A 16,949-nucleotide genomic window follows, 5' to 3' on the forward strand; every position below is an offset into this window, starting at 1 on the left:
GATAGAGACTTGAAGGAGCCCTTGCTAGGGGCTGAGCAGGATTTCACCAGATCAACACTTATGCTGATAGACTAGACAAGGTTATGTCTCCTTCCTACATTTCCAACTTTCAATATCTTAAGGGCTAATATTTTATAAATGGTGACCACAACCTCACTTTTATAACTCTCATATTGAATCAAATCTAATTTTAATTCTTATACTAGGGATGGGACATAGGACTCACAGAGTCTTGTGACTCTGGCATCATCAAGCTTCCCAAGCTTCTTCAATGGGCCAGAGAAGGAGGATGTGGGGGAATTTAAAAACCAAGTACCAGAAGGAGAGGGCCTTTTTACTTCTCCTCTTGAACTAACTGGGCTCACTGGGCTGGTTTTTAGCTCTCTGATTTTATCTCTTGATTTCTGGTAAGCCACAGCTTAGCACGGAGAAGGCTATGCTGAGCAAGAATTTGGGACCTGATTTTGCCTTTAAATTAGAATGCTACTGAGAGAAATCCTCTGTCTCTTTCACTCTCTCCCTGTTTTTCTTTCTCTCTCATCAATGTCTCTCTTTACTAATAAACACAGTTTTATTAGTAACATCACTTTCGCTTTTATGTTGACAACTGTGAACATTAGTGGCTATGCTCAGTAGAAGAAAAAAATGAAAGGCTCAGGAAGGTCTGTGAGGACAGTGAAGATGATTGAGGACACAGTTTCTAAGCTTGAAGGGTGGCTTGACATAATCGCAACCAGACAACTAGAGGTATCAAGGCTTCAGATCCCATCAACATCTACTTTGGGCACTTTGAGCTTTGAGAATCTTAAGAGTGTCAGAATATGGGAATATAACAGAGGTGAGCAGCTCACTTCCTCTACTGACACATAAAAATGCTCTAAATCACTATTGATTAGAGAAGGACACATATAAAACACAATGGAATTACACGTTGACTACGGGAAGGGGGGGAGGGAAAGAATATGTTTCATATAACCAAGGAATAATGTTCTAAATTGACTAAATAAAATTTAAAAAATAAAATAAACCTATCGATTAGAAAAAGGCAAATTAAATCTCTGACATATCTCCTCCCACCTACTACAAAATCTATATCCCAAAGAGATTAAAGTAAAAGAAAAAAGACCTATAATGTACAAAAATATTTATAGCAGGTTTTTGTGGCAAAAAGAATTGGAAACGAGGGGGTGCTTATCAACTGGGGAATGGATGAACAAGTCATGGCATATGATTGTGATGGAACACTATTGTACTATAAGAAATAATGAGGGAGATGGTTTCAGAAAAACATGGCAAAACCTAAATGAATTGATGCAAAGTGAAGTAAGAAACCAGATCTCTGTGCACATTAATAGCAGTATTTTAACGATGATCAAATGTGAAGAGGAGTTGGCTACTCTGATCAATCCAATAATACAAGACAATTCCAACTGACTCATGATGAAAATGCTATCTCCAGAGAGAGAACCGCTGAGCTCTAAAGGCAAATTGAAATGTAACTTTCTTAAATTTTCTTTTTTTTGAAAGTATGGATAATATGAAAATATTTTGCATGATCTGACATCAAATTGTTATCAAAATTATGTCAACTGATAGCATTGTTTGCCACTCAGTGGGTATGGGAGGGTGGAAAAGAGAATTTGGAACTCAAATTTTTAAATAAAAAAAGTTAAATATAAGCAAAAATTTTCAAAGAAAACAAAAATAATAAAAAATTAAAATGCAAATACAAATGCCTAAAAATGGAAGAGATTAGTCAACATTTCTTCAAGATAGTTTAATGCCCACATTTATTAAGTATCTATTTTATGTGCCAGGTAGACATCAAAATATGAAGATGAAAATTAACTAGACCTTGCTCTGGAGCTGTGATGGCAAAAGTGTGGCATGCAAGTTCCAGTAAGCTGGAGAGGGTTGCTCCCCTGCCCCTCTCCACCTCCCAGAGAGCCTTTTTCACATGCCCTGCCCTTCTACCTTGGCTGCCCAATTTGAGCACTCCCTCCCTCCAGTGTCTGGGGTAATGTGAGGACAATTTGGGCACACAATCTCAAAAAGGCTTGCCAATGCTGCCCTAGAGAGTAACACATTCTACTGGGCGAGACAATATGAATATATGTAAATGCATGCAAAATAAATACAAAAAAATTCTTGGCCTGGGAGAAAATGGAGGAAACTGGGATTCTCAGAGACAGAAATGAAGAGGGAATGGCTTATTAAAAAGTTCTGATGGGACCTTAAAAAAAAAACAACCCTGTCACTTTAATTGTGACAAGAATGAAACAAGAATATCTGGAGCTCTGTGATAAGTTTAAAGTTCTTCCAAAATAGAGCAGAAGAGAAGGCCCTTCTGCGGAAGGAAGCATTAGATTTTTAGGATCCCAAATACTACTAGTAGAGACCATACAATTCTAACCATAGGAAGAGATGACTACTTCTGGCAGTCTGCAACTGAACAGAACCAAAGTGGCCAAATATCGATCTGACATTGACGATGAGTAGTTACACTGTCATCATAGGGGATAGGATCCATATAATAGCCAACTCCTGCAAAAATTTCTAAAACTTGACAACCACTATCCATTTCTGGAAATTTCTATGGAGACCAATAGTGCTACCAGCTGGAAAGTATTGCTAGGACAATAACCTGGGAATTCACCTATTTATTCAACAAATATTTATGAAGCAAGAAGTATCACTGTGTGACAGATACCAGAATAAAAAGTAAATAATTAAACAGTTTCTTCCCTATAAGACTTTATGTTATATTGGTGGTGTACTTTAACCCAAGTATATACAAAATACATATAAGACACAAAATAGATAACTGCTCCAGAAGAGTTCACTGACAACAAGCACAAATCAGCCTTTGTCTAAAAAGTGGCATTTAAATTGAGCAATTAAAGAATCAAAGAAAAACACAGAAAGGGAAAGGTGACATATATATATATACACATATAGACATGCTACAGTGAGGCCAATTTGAATGTAAGAGTTCATTAAGGAAAATAATGTGCAATAAACCAGGAAAGGTAGCCAATTTGTACTCAATCCTAAAGGCAAGTGGAAGCTACTAGAATTTATAAAGCTAGGAAGTGATACAGTAAGATGGTTGTTTTAGGATTATCATTTGGATAACTGGAGAGGATAGTTTTGGTCAGAGAAAATTTGAAGCAGAACAACCAATTAAGTTATTAGACTAACAATAATAATAGGTGATAAGTACTGCACTAATGTGGTTTGTGGGGAGGAGAGAGATGTGAATTATGTTGGCAAGTAAAAATGACAAGACTTGGCTAATAAATGAATATGCAAGTAAAGGGGAGATGAGAAGAGCTCAGAATGACTGAGGTTGTGAACCTGGCTGAATGGATGATCAGTGATCTTCTCAATAGAAAAAGACAATCATATAGACACGTGGTATTTTCATCACTCCTCATTGAAGGTAAAGATTTCAGAAGAATCAGGCAGATTTATTTAATGTTACATTGATTTAAGAAAAAGAATATTTTAAAAAGAATATAGAAGTTAGAAGAGGGAATGCTAATATTGTCCTTACAATGATAGAATCATTATCAAGACTTCCATTTTTCTCTTTTAAAAAATTAATATATTTGTCCAGTCTTAAGCCCTTTCCAGACTTACCTGAATGAAAACTTCTAAAAAAACTATTACTGAACCTAAATCCATTTCTCTCTTTTCAAAAAAGTTTAACCACTTCTGTTTAGAAAACTGGGTAAAAGTTCAAGAATTCATTCTAAGGTCCCACAAATTAACCAGATTTAGTCTAGGAACCCCTTAATCTAGTTAAGTTATTGCCTTTCTTTACCCTTAAAAGGACAGAATGGTTTAGGAAATTATTTTCTGGAATTTAATATAATTTTAAGTGACAACTGTTTTGTTAGACACACTTTTATTTTTGTTAGGTAACCATTTGCTATTATATTCTGAAATTTTTCTTTGTTGAGGAATACTATTGGTATTAAAAAAATTTTTTTTACCAATTACATGTAATAATACAATTCCACATAAGTTTTCCTAAGTTATATGATCAAACTTATCTCTCTCCCTTTCTTCCCTTCCCCCTTTGGGTGCTGGCAGGTGAGGAATACTATTTTAACTCTCAATTGGCTTTAGGAGATTTTTAGAATGGAGATAATGTAATGGAGATAAAAGGTCTTTCCAGTAAAATTAGGTAAATTGAAGACATCCGTTCTCATCACCATGGAGTTTTGTTGTTTTTTTTAAAATCCTTACCTTCCATCTTAGAATCAAAACTGTGTATTGATTCCAAGGCAGAAGAGTGGTAAGGCCTAGGCAATGGGGGTTAAGTGACTTGCCCAGGGTCATACAACTAGGACATTTCTGTGGCCAGATTTGAACCCAGGACCTCCCAATCTCTAGACCTGGTTCTCAATCCACTGAGCCACCCAGCTGTGATTTAGCACAATACTAGAAATACTAGCTGTAGCATAAAATAAGAAAAAGAAATTAAGCAAATAAGCATATATAAAGATTACAAGATACAGCTAAATCTATATAATCAGCATTGCTATGTCTAATCAAGAAAACCCAGCAATAGCTAGAAAAGAAAAATTCTTTTCAAAGTATCTACAGAAATTATGCTAAAATAGAGCATACTACCAAAATTAACTCAAGGATTATATAAATCTAACTATAAAACACTCAAAAATAAAAACAGAATTGGAAGAACATTAATTCCTCATGGGTTGGTCGAGGCAATATCATAAAAATGACAGTACTACCCAATTTACTTATTCAGTGTTATACTATTCAAATTGTATCCTAAAGAGACAAATGGAAAAGAACCTATATGTGCTGAGATGGCAGTGGAAAAATATGTATACTCACTCACTCTTAGTGGAGCTGTTAATTGATCCAGTCATCCTAGAAAGCAATTTGGAACTATGTCCAGAAAGTTACTGAACTCCACATACCCTTAGACTCAGCTATACCTCTAATTAGTCCTATAAGTCAAAGGAAAAAAAAGAAGGAAAAGTTGCCAAAATATTCATAACAAATCTTTTTTGTGGTAGCCCAAAATTGGAAACTAAAGCAATGTCTCCTATGAGTAAAATGCTTGACAATTTATAATATGTGAAAACAATGGAATATTATCACGCTATAAGAACTGATTAAATCAATGTAGGATGGCAGAAAACTACTGCAACCGAGATTGAATTGACAAGATACATCCAGTGTTTAGTATAAAGGAAGTAGTAGTCCTGTTAAATTCTGTCCTCTAAACTTCCTATCTAGATCATTATTTTCAGTTGTAGGTGTCTCATTTTACTTACATCAAAACCCAGAGAAGGCGGGAGATCATGATATGCAATGGTAAATTGAAGTAATTTGTTTGGTCAAGAGTAGAATGTTTTCAAATAGTCAGTTAAAGGTCTATTATTTAGAAGAGGAATTAGATTAGTTCTGATTGGCTCTAGGGGTCAGACTAGGAGCAATGATTAAAAGTTGCAAAAAGGATGATTAAAAGCTTGAAATTGAGGTGGAAGCTATGTGGCTCAGTGGATTGAGAGCCAGGCCTAGAGATGGGAGGTCCTGGTTCAAAAATCTGGCCTCAGACACTTCCTAGCTGTGTGACCCTGGGCAAGTCACTTGACCCCCATTGCTTAGCCCTTACCACTCTTCTGCCTTGGAACCAATATTGTATTGGTTCCAAGACAGAAGATAAGGGTCTTAAAATTTTTTTTAATTAATTAAAAAAATTTTTTTTTAAAGCTTGAAACTGAGAAAAAACTTTCTAATATGAATTGCCCTGAAGTGGAAGAAGCTGCCTTGGAAGTGAGTTCTTCAAATAGAGACTGGATAATAATTTATTGGTGATGTTGTAGAGGGATTTCTGGTTTGACATAAATTAGCATAAGTGAATTCTGAGGTCCTTAACTAAATTTGTGTATGATTTTAAAACTTTTTAAACATTAATACACTGTGAATCTAGAGCAGGTAGGTGAATAGAGAACCGTTAGGAAGATCTAGGTGCAAATTTGGCTTCAGCTACTTCCTAACAAGTTACTTAATTCTGTTTTGCCTAGCCTTGCCTATCTATCTCAGAGTTGTTACTAAGACAGAAGGTTAAGAGTTTAAAAAAATTTTTTTAAGTCTCTGAATTTACAAGTTATTAACAAAAGGTCTTCAGCACTTATAAAGAAATCATATTGTATAGTATTACAGGAATTACAGGAATAAATTACATTTAGAACTGGAAGAGACCTGGATTTTCCAACCATGTCCTTTTGTTTTTTTACATGTGATAAAATGAAGATCCACAGAGTTTAAAAGACTTTCCTCCAATGCCACCAGGGAAATAAGTGGCTAAGAAAGGATGCAATGGTTGAACAGCTCTCCCAAATTAAAACGCATGACATGACTATTTGATTAACCAAAATAAGATTTTGAAAAATTAATGTTTATGCTCTACACTGAAATGTACCTATTTCACAGCAATTATTACTATTTTAATTAGTTATTAGTTTCCAGGTTAAAATGAGAAATTTTCCATATCAATGCTAGAACCTTGAATAAACTATGCTATTTTAGATTTTTCTCAACACCGAGTTAACAATTTCAATTGTAGGATCACTAGTTTCTTTTTAAAAAAAGTGATGCTGTGGATGTGTTTTGGCTAAGAACTAGAAACTAATATTGAAGCATACAAACAGAGGAGTATGAAAGAATAAAATGTAACCAATTCAAGAAACATTTATTAAGTGCCTAATATATGATGGTCACTGTGTTAAGGATACTAGAGAATCCCCAGTCAGACGTTCCAGATTTGAAACCAAGTAGAACTGTAGATGGAAAGTTGATTGAACTGTAAAGTTCAAATGCTCTCCCCTTAATACAGGAAAGCTTTGGGAGGGCTTTAGTGCTCTAGCCTCCAAGCTCTCCAATCAGAGGTCAGAAGAGGCTGAGGAAAGGTGCTCTGCAGCATGAAGATGGGATCTGGAATGGTCAGTTAATCCCGGGAGCAGCGTCTTGTTCAGAAGAGTTGGAACCAAGCAGAGCTTCAAGTCCCTGAGACATTAGAAGTCTGGTAGATGCCAATTCTCACTTCTTCCAACATCTTCCAGCCATCTTTCAGTGTTTCTCTTCAAACTGAGTGATGATGCCTTCATGAATTAAGTAACACTTGTGCTGGCCCTTAAAGGATAGGTAAAAGGAAAGGTAAACGATAACAAGGAAATGGCAGTCTAGGCTTCAAGAACAACCTGAGTAAAGTTTAAGGTAGAAGAAAGAGTAAAGTGTTTGACCACCACATTTAGAGATTTACTTTGAATGGAATTCAAAACATCACTATTTTGTAATAGTCAAAAGTAAGTCATGACTTTATTTGCCTTGTAACACCAGAAATTAAGTATCTAAAATAAGTTGCAAAAATATTTCTAGCAGCTCTTTTTGTGGTGGCAAAGAATTGAAAACTAAGAGGATGCCTATCAATTGGAGAATGGCTAAACAAGTTGTGGCACATATTTGCAATGGAATACTACTGTACTATAAGAAATGATAAGCAGGGTGAATTCAGAAAAATCTGGAAAGACTTCCATGAGCTAATACAAAGTGAAGTGAGCAGAACCAGGACAGAAATACTATATGATGACCAACTGTGAATAGCTATTCTCACCTATACAAAGATCCAAGACAATTTCAAAGAACTCACAATAAAAAATACTCTCCACCTCTAGAGAAAGGACTGATGGAATCTTAAAGAAGAGGGTTCTTTTGGGTTTGTGTTTTCTTTCATGACATAACTAATATGTAAATAAGTTTTGCATGATTACACTTATAACTACCATCTCAGGGAAGAAAGGGAGGGTGAGAATTTGGAGCTTAAAACTTTAAAAATTTTTTTAATTAAAAATTTTTAAATGAATGTTAAAAAATTCTACATATAATTGGGAAAAATAAAGTAGCATTTTTTTTAAGTTGCAAGATCAAACACGACAACAGCAAGTGTATTTACCAGTAAATTTGGTTCACAACACCTTAAGTTAGTTCCTATTTTTCTACCTTGGTTCAAGTCAACACAGTTATTTATAAAAAGCCTGGTTGCTTTCCATCTGTTCTATTTGAAACTAAGTTTAGTCAAGCGGCCAGTTTCATACCATTGCTTTTAAAAAAATACACTTTTTATTTATATATGCCTGTGCTTTCCAGCCACATGTAGAAAAAAAAAGGAAATGAAAAAATCAACATGAAAATAATTAAGAAGGAACTTTCTCTGAAATAAGGTATTACATGTATGTAATTAATATTTAATAAAATCTAGCCCAGTTCTAAATAGTATTATCTCTTTTTTGCCATTAATAAGCCATTATCTTTTCATAAAAATATTTTAAACATTTTGACTTTTCCTCAACTGGTTAAGTTTCTCTATAAAATGAGGGCTTGAAGTCTCAGTAAGCAACATAATCAAAATAATCCTAGAGAAAAACAATCATGGAACATCTTCCTCTCTTATTAGAAGTCAAGCAGAATTAAGATTAATCCTAGAATAGAATGCTGCCTGCCTACGCTTCTAGATAGTCACTGTTCTGGATATCCTTGTTTGATTTCCCTCCATACAATGGGATTTCCCTATAAATTATTCCTTTATTTGTGCTTTTCATCATTACAATCTATTTTTAAGATAAGGGCAGTACCAAAAAGGCAACTAGAGACAGAAAATCAGAAAAGATCATAATGTTAAGCATAGTTTTTTAGCCTAGGCATAACAATGGGAACACCATGGAATATAGAGTCTTAGGACCTGGATTTGAATTTTAACTCTGCCACTCACTATATATATGGTTTTGATTTTCACTTCTCTTGCTAATTTATAAAAATGAGAGAATTGAACTACAACTTGACTGTATACCCCATTAGTTTAAAATGACTGAGCATGTATCCTCAGCATTTGCTATTTGTACTATTAATTATGTTATAAAATTTAAGACAAAAAATAAAAATTTCAAAGGATATGAAGATGAAAATTTGAAAATTTAACAGAAAAAATGAAACAAATGAAAATTTGAAAATGTATTTAGCAGAATAAGAAACTTGTTAAAATATTAATAATGATATTTTAGTGAAAACAATGTAATTGTACTTCATTAAAAAGTTTCTGTTGACTATTTTGTTGTTATAAGATGTGGTCCTGATCAAACAAGCATATTTATTAAGTTGGTGAAATTCTAAGCTTGATTTATTTCAATATATGTTTTTAATGGCTTAGATAATAAAGACAGCTCACCGAGAAATGGGAAGTACATAATTGGCTATGTTTACTAAATCATCATACTGATTTTTCATTTCGAGACACCATTCAAATCATTCAAAGGTTTCTGTGGCATATTTTTTTAATTAGCTAATTTCCATTTTTCATGTTAATCCACTGTACCCACTTCTTAACATTTTTAACACAATAAGTATAAAACTCATTTTCAGTACATTTGTACTGAAATTAATTTAAAGATTAAAAGATTTCATTTAAAAGTCTTTTATGTGTACAGATGAATTTTTAAAGATCATATTCAGCAACCCAAACATCCAAGTGCTTCAATTACTGTGGAAAAGTCAAGAAGGATCAGGGTTAAGAAAAGGTTATTAGATATGGCAATTAAGAGATAATTTGGTTAATCTTCATTATCAGCTCTCTGAGTTCATGGATGGTCACTGACAGCAGCATTTTTAGTTCAGTTTAGAATCAAGAATGAAGAGACAAGCTGAGAAAGAATTTAAATAAGCAAATTTGGCAGAAGAAAGGGTTTGGGGGCTTAAAAAAAAATTAATCTACCATGCAGATCTCAGTTCATCAATGCCTGATCATCCTATTTGAGTTACTCTCTTACTGGAAAAATGAAAAAGGGTGGAGAGGAGAGGTTTGGGTGGTAAGGTATCTTATAATTATTTGCCCTACAGTGCTTGTGATAATAGCCATGAGACAAAAGGCTGACAATTTGGTGAATTGTGGGCTACAGGAAACAGATGTAGTTGAAGCAAGAAGTCTGTGTTGGAAATAAGACCACAATAGGCTTCCAAGTCTACTGCAGAATGTGTAACACATCGTTTCCCCCCTTCAAATTGGTAGAGCACACACCTCAGCAATCAGCCGGCAGCCACCACTACTTTGGAGATTATTGAAGATCTCTAAGGCAACACTATGGTTGTTTTGTTCAATAATATATTTTATATACAGCTACTATAGTATACAAATGGGAATATTTGTATGAATGGTGATTTTCTAAGTAAATACAAGTTATTAATAACTTTAGCAAAGATATGGGATGCAAAATCCAACATTTCTAAATGGTGACAAAAAAACAAAAGGAAACAGAAATCCCATTCAAAACAAATTTTTTAAAAACCACATTAAATTTCTAGAAGTCAATCTAGACACACTCAGAGCTTACAAAATTACATTTACAAAATATTTTTCAGAAATAACAGAAGATGGGGCTCAGTGAATAGAAAGCCAGGCTTAGAGACAAAAGGTTCCTAGATTCTAATGTGACCTTAGACACTTTTTTTTAAAACCCTTACCTTCCATCTTAGTTTTAATCAATACTGCTTATTGGTTCCAAGGCAGAAGAGCAGTAAGGGGTAAGCAGTAAGTAGTAATGGGGGTTAAGTGACTTGCCCAGGGTGATGTAGCTAGTTGGTGTCAAAGGTCCCATTTGAAACCAGGACCTACTGTCTCTAGGCCTGGCTCTTAATCCGCTGACCCTACCTAGCTGCTCCCTCCCAGACACTTCTTATCTGTGTGACCTGGGCAAGTCGCTTAACACCAATTGCCTAGACCTTATCACTCTTCAGTTTCAATTCTAAGACATTAGGTAAGGGTTATTAAAAAATACCAATAGGAGACTTAAATAACTGGAATGGTATTCCATGATCTTGGTTGGACTATACCAACATAAAAACACTAACCTGCATTCATTTACAACCTTCTGACAATAGCTTTAAATGAAGAAAAGGTGCTTAAAACCTTCATGTTTTCCTTCTATTTCTGCAGTGACAGAGGATATGTAAAAATCAGTTTTTATATCTCCAATTATCTTTAACTATTGGTACTTCAAATGTGAGCTCCTTCTCCAAGGACCTCTGAGTAGGACATGCTGCCAGAGGAGCTGAATGGAATTTCATTAGTTTTATTTTATAGACCTAAAGGTAATGGAACATTATCATGGGATATCTGATCATTTCTTAAAACAATACTCATAAGTATTTGCATAAAGTCCACTAAGAAATAAATTACAGTTTATATAGTTACCAGTTGTTCAAGATAAAGAGGTAGAGATATTCTAATTCCAAACTAAATCAACAATTACTCTCAATGGTCTTTAATGCGAAAATGGGAAAAGGTGAGGAATCACTGTACAGGAAAAAAAATAAAGGGAGAAGCCTCAGGTCTTTGTCATACATGAAAAAAATACTTGACTAAAACCCATTTTCCTAGGAAAGTGGTCAAAAGAGATGAACAGTTTTCAAAGGAAACACAAATTATTAACACCTTATGGAAGACTGCTCCAAATAAAATAAGATTAATGTTTTCACTTTTATAGATAGCACATTGGCAAAAATATAAAAAAAAAGTATATGTAGCCAATCAAAGTTGGAGGGGCTATTAGTAAACAGGAATGATACACACACACTATTGGTGGAATAGTAAAATATTTCAACCATTCTTAAAAGTAATTTGTGATTATTCAAATAAAATCACTAAACAATTCTTATCCTTTGATCAAATAAACTCACAACTGATCCTATTATCCAGAAGACTGGCAGAAAGTTCTCATATAGATCAAAATATTAATGAAAACTTTTTTGTGGTGGCAAAAATGGAGACATAATAGTCAATCATCAAATGAAGCAAGGTAAAGCATGACTGTAATGAAAAATTAAGATGTAAGAACCCAGTGGAATTGTGCTTCAGCTAAGGGAAAGGGTGGGGGAAGGGAAGAAAAGAATATGATTCTTGTAACCAAGGAATAATGTTCTAAAATGACTAAATAAATAAAAAAGACATAAGAAGACATGATGAATTCATAGAAGTATGAGAAGATCTGTATTAACTGATTCAAAATAAATTAAGTCTAATGTTTGTTCTAGAGAAAGGATGAAAAATGCACCTCCTATTTGATGGGGAGGTAGAACATGATAAGTATTGACTTGTTTCATGAACCTTTGTTCATGGGGAGAATGAAAATATATTAAAATATGACTCAGATAAAAAACGAAAAGGCATCAAAATACTTTTTTTAAAGAAAAGAATCTCATGGGATAATGATCAGTGAAATGAGTAGACTCAAGAGAACATTACACACAGCTACAGAATGGTGGAAGAATAAATTGTGAATGTTACCTCCAGAGAGTGAACTGAAAGGTGAAAAAATATGAAAGACTTAATTTGTATGAACTTGGTCTCCGATTACTTTCTACAATGTGGAAGGGCAGGAGGGGGAGAAACTTGTGGATAGGATTTATTATGTAGACATGAAGAAAAGTAAGCTAAACATATAAAAGATTGGTGATTTCATTTATGCACGATCCTTTTTGTATATGGAAAGCTTGGTTTATTTTGGCTTTACAAAATTTGGAATTATAAATAATATTAGTTCTTAAAAACCAGATTAAACAAAAAATAAGTAAAAGGATCTAAGGCATATGAATTCCATCTATCAGCTAAAATGCAGAAAACTGACAAGGTAGTCATTGCAAATTACTTTAAGATAGACATCCAATAAGCTATATAGACAAAAAGTCCAACCAAATCCTGTGCAGTATTAAGTGTTACAAACCAAAAAGAAAACACAGAGAAAGGGAAATAGTGTTGTTGTTTGTTTTTTTTAATAAAGGGAGACAATTCTGCCAGTTTTTTGGAATAAAGGGAGACAATTCTGCCAAATCATACCAAGAAGTTGTGCCACTTTTCTGGGCCTCCATTTCCTCATTTGTAAAAGTGCTGGATAGGATTATCTCTAAGGTCTCTCCTAAAGCTAAAACTATGATCCTAGAATCTTACAAGTTAACTAGGAACTATCCAATGAAAAGCAACTATATTAAGGGAATCAGAGGTTTACTAGGAACCATCCAAAGAAAAGCAACTATATTAAGGGAATCAGAGGTCTAACACATGAGAATATATTTAAAAGACTAGAACTCTTCAACCTACAGAGATGAAGGCCGAGAGGGGATCCATAATGATGTGGTTAAGATAAATACAGACTAATACCAAATCTCAAAGTGCTAGAACAAAGGTTATTCCCCCAAAGTGTGAGAGAAATAAATTTTTAAAGCATCAGAAGTGCTATTCTACAAAATCCATAAATTTCTGGAACTCATCACATATAATTAACATAATTAGGATCATTTGGGGTTATATTCTTAACCTTTCAGGTAGATATTAACGAGGACAACACACTCCCTGGTACCTGTCAATGTCTACACTAGGATAAGACATCTCAAATGAAATAGTGTAGCAGAACTATTTTAGCAATTCTTTTGTTCCCAAAATTGAGTCTCAATAAGTAACTTCTTTATTACTTTTCCTAAGGTGGTAGTCTTTCTAGGCTTGTTCAGTTAAAAAGCCTTGTTCAGTTAAAAGACTGAGAATTTACACAGGACAACACCAAAACTGGAAGTAAACATGTCTAGGTTAATTTTTTACATGGTGGGTCATTAGGTCAAACACTGAAGGCTCTGTATGAATAAGAAGGTTAAAGCATTAAATTGATGTTTTAGCATAAAATTATGAAAATGTTTAAATTATGTCACCATTCCTTACCAATCAAAAATCAAAATTTCTTTTTACATAAAAAACAATATATTCCTATCTAAATGAGGAATCAAACTGAATTCTTGGAAGCATAAAAGATTTGTGAAGATCTTACTAGCTCACTGTAAAGCAAATTAAAGAAAGAAACCCAGAGTTTTCCATGCAATAATAAACCCTTCAGGTCAACTATTGAATCACTTCTTGAATTTAATACATGCCTTAGTGCTCTTCCCACTGTTTCAATTTCTCTTTGTTAACTACAAGATTACAGTAGTGAACAACTGACTGGAAAGTTTCTTTTGAGAATGTTAGCCCTTTCTCATCTGGGAAAGTATATTGGAGGAAATTCTTAGCACTAGGTTAGTCACAACTTCTCCTGAAGAAGCTAGGGCCACAAAAGGACAGAACTCAGTCTTTGGACTTATAGTGGTCTGGGGACTTGGAGGGGGCAAGGAGTGACACAGACCACAATCATGTGTAATACTGGGAACCAATGAAAGGCAGATTCCACTAATAAACTGTTAAAATCCTAGAGAATGGTAGCCCATCTAAGAGAAACTAATTTTCTTCCTCTTCTCCCACCCCTAAATCCTGAGGCAGGCCCTGATCACTTTAAACTTGGGACTACTACAATAGCCTTGTGGTTGGTTTCAAATCTCTAACCAATCCAATGAAAAAAACTCCACTTTACCCAGTATACAAATATGGTTGCTAGCATGTTGTCTTCTCCATTGGAATGTGAGTTTCCTGAGGGCAAGGACAGCTTTTATTAGTAATTATCTATTAAGCTCCTCCTGAGTGCCAGGCATTATGTCTCTTCCCCAATGAGTTTATAAATCTACTGGATTAAGACAACACACAAATGAGAGCTGAAAGGGAGTGGAAGAATGAGGAGAGTCCAAAGAAGCCCAGTCAAAAAGAAAATGAGATTGCTGCTGGGAGTCTTACTTAAAGAGAGGTTTTGGGCAACTCTCTGCTCCCTCCTGGCATTCCAATCAGAGGGGCAGAGAAAACTGAGAAGAGGTTGAGTAACAAAGTTAATATCTGGAAGAAAAAGTAGTTTCCTGATGATGTGGTTCCTGTGGGGCATAATTGAGTCCAATGGAGTGCAATCAGGTGTTTTATTACTTTCTTTCTTTGTATCCTCATTGCATTGCAGATGTGGAATGTTTGTTTTGCTTGACTATACATATTTGTACAGTTTTTTTACTGGCTTTTTCAAAGGGTAGGGAAGGGGGAAGTGGAAGGGAGGCAATTCAGAACTTAAAATAAAACTGAATTTAAATAAATGTTTGTTGACTAACCCTACATTTTGGACTACATCAGTTAAGCCTGATATATCATTTCTACCAATATTAAAAGTACAGGCAAAGCATATTACTGGAATCCCCTTATGATGAAAAGGAGACATCCCATTTGAAGCTTAAAACACACAATAGAAGGGATAGTCGAAAAGAATCGACCTAAAAAAAGATCATTTCTGATATTCAAGTGCAACATCTCTAATTTTCGACTGAAGTAACTGAAAAACCCTTAAAGTCCCTAACGGGGACCATTTTTAAACCATTTGTTGTTGTTGTTATTGTTGTAGGCCGAGATTAAATGAGCTTTAGAAAACATCCACTTTCGGGAAAAAGTCATTGTCATTGTTTTAGACGAGCAGGATGAGCTTTTCAGCAGCAGCATTCAATTACCGCAAAGGACAAGAACGTTTCAATAGGCTCACATTTATTAAAATTAGAATATTCGGATTTACAATACAACTGGTGCTCTACAATATTCTTATAAAAAAAGGGAGGGGGGGGGGGGGAAAGACGAGTTCGTATTAGATAAATCACAACAAAGGAATCCCACCCAGCAAAGGAAAGGAGGCTGTGCCAAATGCCTTCAATTGGGATTTCAAGGTTTGGGGAGTGGGGTGGGGAAGGGAGAGGGCGTTTCTACTCTTTTTTTCTCCTACCTTCTTTACTCTTTCACTCTGGCCTAAAGGATCACACATACGCGTTCATCTTACATTAAAAATAAAATCACCGCCCATTCACTGAAAACACTTTCCCTTGCCCCAGACTCCTCCGGGAGAGAGAGGACCAAAAGGAGAAGCCCAGAGCCCTGGGGGCGCCCGAGGCGACGCACAGCGAAGTTAGCGGGGCGGGAGGTTTTGCTTCCCGACCCCCCAGAGAGCAGCTGGAGCCACACAGCTGGAGCCGAACAGCTGGAAGCCGCCGCCAAAGCCACTGCCGCTGGCGCTGGTGCTGCAGCAGCTGCTGCTCAGCCAGACTGGGCTGCAGGGAGGAGGGGGGAGGGAGAGAAGAGGGGAGAGAGGGTGACAGAAAGTGAGGGGGCGCAGAGTCCCTTAAACGGTGGCGGAAGAGGTGCGAGGGTCGGGGGGTTCAAGACTCACCCTTCCCGTGACAACTGGAGAGAAAGGAGCCGGAACTATGGGCAGAAGAAGTCTAGAGCCCTCAGGAATCGTTGCCGAAGCTACAGCTGTCGCGGCCTCTGCAGATACCACCGAAGCCGCCGCCGCCGCCGCTGCCTCCTTCCTCCTCTGTTTTGATTCGATTGACCACGTCACACCTCGCCACGAGACCCGGATCTGCCGGCTCTCTGAGCCGGAGCAACAGATTGTAGCAGATAGAGACCCTGCTCGCGCCTCCCTCTTCCCTCCCTCAAAAAAAAAAAAAAATCATGGTTGAGAGCATGCGCGGCGTTCCTGCGCTTGCTCTGTAGTAGCCACTTAGTGTTCCACTTCGAAGCTGGGGCGGGGGTGGGGTGGCATTCAGGAGAAATAAACAAGGAGAGGATAGAGGCGGGTCCCAGGGAAGGAGTCCTGACAGCTCCAGTGGTGTTTGGATGTATTCCAGGGATGCTCAGAAGCCAGGTTTTAGTTCTCTTTGGGAGGGATGCATCCTAAAGGAGAAAATCGAGAGAGGAGGAGAATGCATGGGTAGTACTTAGCTTAGACCCTTGTAGCAGCTTGGACAACAGCACTTTAACATAGTGAAAGCTGGAGGAAGATTTCCGTGGACGTTGTACAGGCCTATAGGCTTTTGAACTGTAAAGAATCTTAAAGACCCAGATCAAGAGTTCTCAAGCTTTTTCTTTGAATCATTGCCCTGGCCCACCCATCCTCATCCTAGCTGTCTGCTGCAGACTATGG

At 36.0% G+C, this 16,949-nt stretch overlaps 1 protein-coding gene across 2 annotated transcripts in view; it reads right to left on the minus strand.

The window, feature by feature from the left end:
* Positions 1 to 16,484, minus strand: part of SMIM14 (small integral membrane protein 14) — a 71,234-nt gene extending 54,750 nt beyond the window's left edge. Inside the window, exon 1 of one of the 2 annotated variants that reach the window (XM_001365641.4) lies at positions 16,191 to 16,484. The gene's annotated coding sequence lies outside the window, so the exon portion shown is untranslated. The remainder of the gene's footprint in view (positions 1 to 16,190) is intronic. The other variant, XM_007496546.3, reaches the window with a different exon arrangement.
* Positions 16,485 to 16,949: the final 465 nt, after the last annotated feature.

The sequence above is a fragment of the Monodelphis domestica genome, chromosome 6 (assembly GCF_027887165.1).
Source record: "Monodelphis domestica isolate mMonDom1 chromosome 6, mMonDom1.pri, whole genome shotgun sequence".
Classification (NCBI taxonomy): domain Eukaryota; kingdom Metazoa; phylum Chordata; class Mammalia; order Didelphimorphia; family Didelphidae; genus Monodelphis; species Monodelphis domestica.